This window comes from Triticum aestivum, chromosome 5D (assembly GCF_018294505.1).
Source record: "Triticum aestivum cultivar Chinese Spring chromosome 5D, IWGSC CS RefSeq v2.1, whole genome shotgun sequence".
NCBI classification, from domain to species: Eukaryota; Viridiplantae; Streptophyta; class Magnoliopsida; order Poales; family Poaceae; genus Triticum; species Triticum aestivum.
This window is the reverse complement of record NC_057808.1, coordinates 539,140,231-539,145,884: the sequence shown is the minus strand read 5'-3', so window position 1 is coordinate 539,145,884 and position 5,654 is coordinate 539,140,231.

Below are 5,654 nucleotides of genomic sequence, written 5' to 3'. Positions count from 1 at the left end.
TTTCTTTGTGGGGGCGCGCTAGCGCACCCACTGGGTGTAGTCCCCGAGTTTCGGGCCGGCTACCGAGCAGGCGGCTCAGAACTTTAATTGGCAAGCTCCGAGTACTAACATTGTCTAAAATCTTCACTGCAGGATTATCATAACCTTCGCGCGGCCACCTTCAACTCCAAAGTCCAGGAGCTGAATCAACGGACCACCGACTTGTCGGAAAGCTGGAGTAAGTCTTTGTTTTGTTTCTCTGTGGGGGCGCGCTGGCGCACCCATGGGCGCTGGCGCACCCGCGGGCTGTAGTCCCCGAGATTCGGGCCGACTGCTGAGCAGTCAGGCCGGATCTCCCCGACAACTGTTCTTCTTCTTTGTTTACATTGATAACTTCTTTCTCTGCGGGGGCGCGCTGGCGCACCCGCGGGCTGTAGTCCCCGAGATTTGGGCCGACTGCTGAGCAGTCAAGCTGGATCTTCCCGGCAACTGTACTTCTTCTTTGTTGGCTGCTGACGCCTTTTCCTTTCTCCCTTCTTGCAGAGGCCAATGCTGCCCTGCAGCAGCAGCTGGGTGAAGCCAACACCGCCTTGCGCGCCAAGGAGGTGGAGTGCAAAGAGCTGGCCCAAGAGCGTGACCGGCTGACCACGCAACTGGCGGAGCAGGCGGAGCTTCTCAAGAAAGCCCAGTAGGAGGCGGAGGCGAAGGAGTCCAATCTCCTTGCTGAGTTCAAGACCGAACGCTCCGCCTGGACCGTAAGGAGGCATTGCTGACTGCCGGCTTTGGCGAGATTGAAGACATGGTTGACGGCAAGCTTCCTTCTTTACTCTTTCTTCGAGCCGCCGGCTGCTGATCAAGCCGGCTTCTTGTTTCTAATTTTGGCTTTTTTGCTTTTTGTTTGAGCAGACTTCTTCCCCGGTCACTCCGGCGCCGCCAATCAGGGCATCGAGGCCGATCGCAAAGGGCGGAGGGCGGAAGGTGCGAAGATTGCTGCCGACGCCCCCGGGACCCTTAGCGAACCGCTTCTCAGCATCCAGGCCCGTCTTCGGCCGGCTCATCGGATACTGCGCCGTCTTCAGCGTGTCGGCGCCCAGGCGATCGCCGCCCTGTGGCCAGACATGCCGGCTCCACGTACACCCATCCGGACTACCGACTGGCTGGAGGTGCCGGCCGGCTGTCTTGAGGCCTGGAAGGGCTCCTCGGCCCGGGCTGGGGCAGGCCAGGCCATGGAATTCGTCAAGGCGTGGTACCCTGGGCTAGACCTAGCCCAGTTGGCCACGCTTCGACTGGAAGCCCAAGAGGAGCTGGTGGCGGTGGAGCGTGATCTTGTCCAGCGGGCCGCGGCGATCGCCGAGTACACCAACACCAGCATCTTCGTTCCTGAGCTGGCTGAGAACGGCACCGAGGCGCCACAGGAGTGGTTCGGGCTGAACCCAGAGGATGGCGAGGACTCGGCCGAAGTGATCGACTCCAGCGACGAGGGAAAAGACGAGGAGGACGAGGAAGGTGAAGAGGAAGCGCCAGAGGTTGAAGCAGACAGCCAGCCTCAGCTCGACCGCGCCTCCAGCAACGAGCCACGCCCGAGCGAGCTGCCTGCTGCTGAAGGCGACCAAGCGGAGACCGACCAGCTGGCCGCTCCACCAACCGGCACCACCGACTCCACCGTTCCGCCGAACCCGTCTGCTGCTCCCTAGGCTGCCAATTTATCTTTTGTTTTTTCCTGCTTTATCAGTCTCGACAAACTTTGTTAACTTCGCACAATTCCACCCGCGGGGTGTATTTCAAAACTTATGTTGAATGTTGGCCAAGGGCCTTTTGATATGTAAATATGCTTGCCGAGTTCTATCTTTCCTTGCTTTCTGCTCCTTGGCTTTTTTCCTTTGCCACCCTCCCTGGGCTACCGTCCGGCCAGCCAGACAGCCGCTCTGCGGACTGCGGCTGGGTTCAGTACTTGGCCGCTTTGGGAGGGTAAGTACTTAGCCGATTAGAGTTTTTTAGCAAGTTAAGTAGAAGCCGGTCGGCCGGCTGCTCAGCAGCCGGTCGGTGATGCGGGAAGCCGGCTTGAACTATGTGCATGCTTTGGGTCCATAGCCATTTTTCAGGCGGACACCCACAAGACAGTCACTCTGCGAGTTGCGGCTTCTGGCAGGAGAGGGATTAAGTGCCAACACATTACTTGTCCGGCTGCAGGAAGCATTACATAGTACAAGGCGGCGAGTCCCCGGGTCGACTGGTCGAACCCGGTGCCAGGCGGACTAACGAAATAACACATTCATAGGCATAATACTTATCATATAGATAAAAGAGGGCAGTCCCCGAGCTTCTCTCGGGGGACCCGGAGTCTTCGCACTTAATACAAAAGTTGGCATGGTACATACTGCATCAACTGTAAAACCTTCGGAGGAGGTTTGCGTTCCATGGTCGCTCCGTCTCCTTGCCGGAGTCGTCTCTTTTGCGTGCTCGAGGCTTCTGAGCATTGATCAGGTAGTAGGAGTCATTGCCCAACACCTTGCTGATGATGAAGGGGCCTTCGCAAGGTGCTGAGAGCTTGTGCTGGCCGGCTGTTCGCAGGATTAGCCGGAGCACAAGGTCTCCCTCTTCGAAGGATCTTGGCTTGACCTTCTGATTGTAGTATCGGCGCAGGCTCTGCTGGTAGATGGCGGACCGACTGAGTGCCAACAGCCGGCCCTCTTCCAGCAGATCGATGCCGTCCTCGCGAGCTTCTTTTGCCTCCTCTTCGGTGTACATGGTGACTCGGGGGAGTCGAATTCTATGTTCGTCGGGATGACGGCTTTGGCACCGTAGACGAGGAGGAAGGGCGTGAAGCCGGTTGACTTGTTCGGAGCTGTGCGCAGGCTCCAGAGGACGGCTGGCCGTTCATTGAGCCAACAGCCGGCCGAACGCTCCAGAGGCTTGACCAGTCGGGGCTTGATGCCGGACAAAATGAGGCCGTTTGCTTTCTCCACCTGGCCGTTTGACTGCGGGTGGGCAACGGATGCTAGGTCCAGTCGGATGCCCTGCGTCGCGCAGAAACGGGCCAAGGCGCCTTTGGCAAAGGTCGTGCCGTTGTCGGTGATGATGCTGTGTGGTATGCCATACCGGATGGTGATGTCGGAGATGAAAGTCACAGCAGTCGGACCATTCAACTTCTTGATTGGTTTTGCTTCTATCCACTTGGTGAAGTTGTCCACCGTGACAAGTAGATGAGTCATGCCGCCGCATGCAGTCTTGAATGGTCCCACCATGTCCAGGCCCCAGACAGCAAAGGGCAAGGCAATGGGGATAGTCTTGAGTGCAGAAGCCGGCAGATGTGGCTTTGAGCGGAACTTCTGGCACCCTTTGCATTTCTGGACCAAGTCTTTGGCATCTTCTAGAGCAGTCAGCCAGAAAAAACCGTGGCGAAAAGCTTTGGCAAAAAGTGCTCTTGAGGCCGCGTGGTGACCACACTCGCCTTGATGGATATCTTTGAGGATAGCTTGGCCTTGCTCCGGCTCCACGCAGCGCTGGTGCACACCAGTGACGCTACGCCTCACAAGTTCTCTGTTGACAATGGTGTACACTGTCGCCCGGCGTTGCACTTGCCGGGCCGAGATCTCATCAGTCGGCAGCTCTATGTTCACCAGAAAGTTGAGGATGGGCTGAGCCCATGAAGGTGTTGTTATTTCTTTGACCGTTAGGACTGCAATTTGTACGAGGGCGCTTGGGCCAGGAGGCGGCGGGTTGGAGTCGGCTGCCGCTTGCTGAGTCGATGTAGTCCCCGGGCCGACTGCTGCAGTCCCCGGGCCGGGCTCTGAAGTCCCTGGGCCGGGTGCGACTGCTGCAGTCCCCGGGCCGCCTGCCGAATTCCCCGCGCCGGCTGTTGGGGTCCTCAAGTCAGATCCGACTGCTTTAGGAGGAGCCGGCACGAAGATAGAATCTGATTCTGGTGACGGCTTGATAGACGGCTTGAGTAGACGTTGCAGGGCGACGCCGGCTGGTATTGCTTGTCGGGTAGAGCCAATCCGTGCCAAAGCATCGGTTGCTCATTATCATTTCTTGGCACATGGAGGAACTCACACTCCTCGAAGTATCCACTGAGTTGCTGCACGAGGAACCGGTAGCTCGCCATATTTGCATCCTTGGCGTCCCAGTCGCCTGACGACTGCTGGACCACCAAGTCGGAATCACCATAGCACAGGATCCGGCAAATGCCGAGTTCCTTGGCAAGCCGGAGCCCGTGGATGAGTGCTTCATATTCAGCAACGTTGTTGGAGGCGGCAAAGTTGATTTGCAGCACATATCTGAGCTTGTCGCCTTTGGGAGAGGTGAGGGCGATGCCGGCTCCCAACCCGGTGCGCATCTTGGAACCATCAAAGTGCATTCGCCAATGAGTGGAGTTTGGCGCTAGCGGCAGGTACTGGGTCTCGGCCCAGTCGACGAGGAAGTCGGCCAGTGCTTGTGACTTGATGGCGGTGCGAGGCTGGTAGTAGATGGTGTAGGGGGCCAAATCTATGGCCCATTTGGCCACTTGGCCTGAAGCATCTCGGCTTCCAATGATCTCGGCAACTGGAGCTATGCAGACCACAGTGATTGGGTGCTCTTGCAAGTACGGCTTCAGCTTCTTGGCGGCAAAATGCACGCCGTAGCACATCTTCTGATAGTGGGGGTAATTCTGCTTGGAGGCGGACAACACTTCACTCAGGTAATACACCGGCCTCTGGACTGGCAGTGCTTTGCCTTCTTCCTTGCGTTCCACAACTATGACCATGCTCACCACCCGGATGGTGGCGGCGATGTAGAGAAGCATGGGCTCCTTAGCAGTCGGAGCCGCTAGGACATGCGGAGTGGTCAGCATCTTTTTGAGCTGGAGAAAAGCTTCATCCGCCTTGTTGTTCCACTCGAAAAAAGTGGTCTTCTTCATGAGCTGGTACAGGGGAAGAGCCTTCTCGCCTAGCCGACTGATGAAACGGCTGATGGATGCCAAGAAGCCAGTAAATTTTTGCATGTATAGCAGTCGGGTGGGCACTTCCATCCTCTCGATGGCCTTGATCTTCACAGGGTTGCACTCTATGCCGCGCTCTGAGACCAGGAAGCGAAGAAGCTGGCTGGCTGGTACTCCAAAAACACACTTCTCTGGGTTGAGCTTGATCTGAAAACGCCACAAGTTTTCAAAGGTCTCCTTGAGATCTTCCAGCAGCGTACCCCGCTTCTCCGTCTTCACCACAACATCGTCCACATAGACGTGGGCGTTTCTGCCGAGTTGCTTGAGGAGACACTTCTGCATGCAACGTTGAAACGTGGCACCGGCGTTTCTCAAGCCGAACGTCATGGTCAGGTAACAGAAGGCTCCGAATGGCGTGATGAAGGCGGTCTTCAGCCTGTCGGCCGGGTTCAGCTTGATCTGATGATACCCTGAGTATGCATCCAAAAACCTCAACAGCTCGCATCCGGCTGTGGAGTCTATCACTTGGTCGATTCTTGGCAAAGCACATGCGCCACTGCTTGTTCTTCTTCAGCACTAGGACTGGGTTGGCTAACCATTCTGGAAAGAACACTTCCATGATGAAGCCGGCTGCTAGAAGCCGGGCTATCTCTTCTCCAACAACTCTTCTCTTCTCTTCTGACAGGCGGCGCAAGGGCTGCCGGACTGGCTTGGCATCAGGTCGGACATGTAGCTTGTGCTACGCGAAATCCGT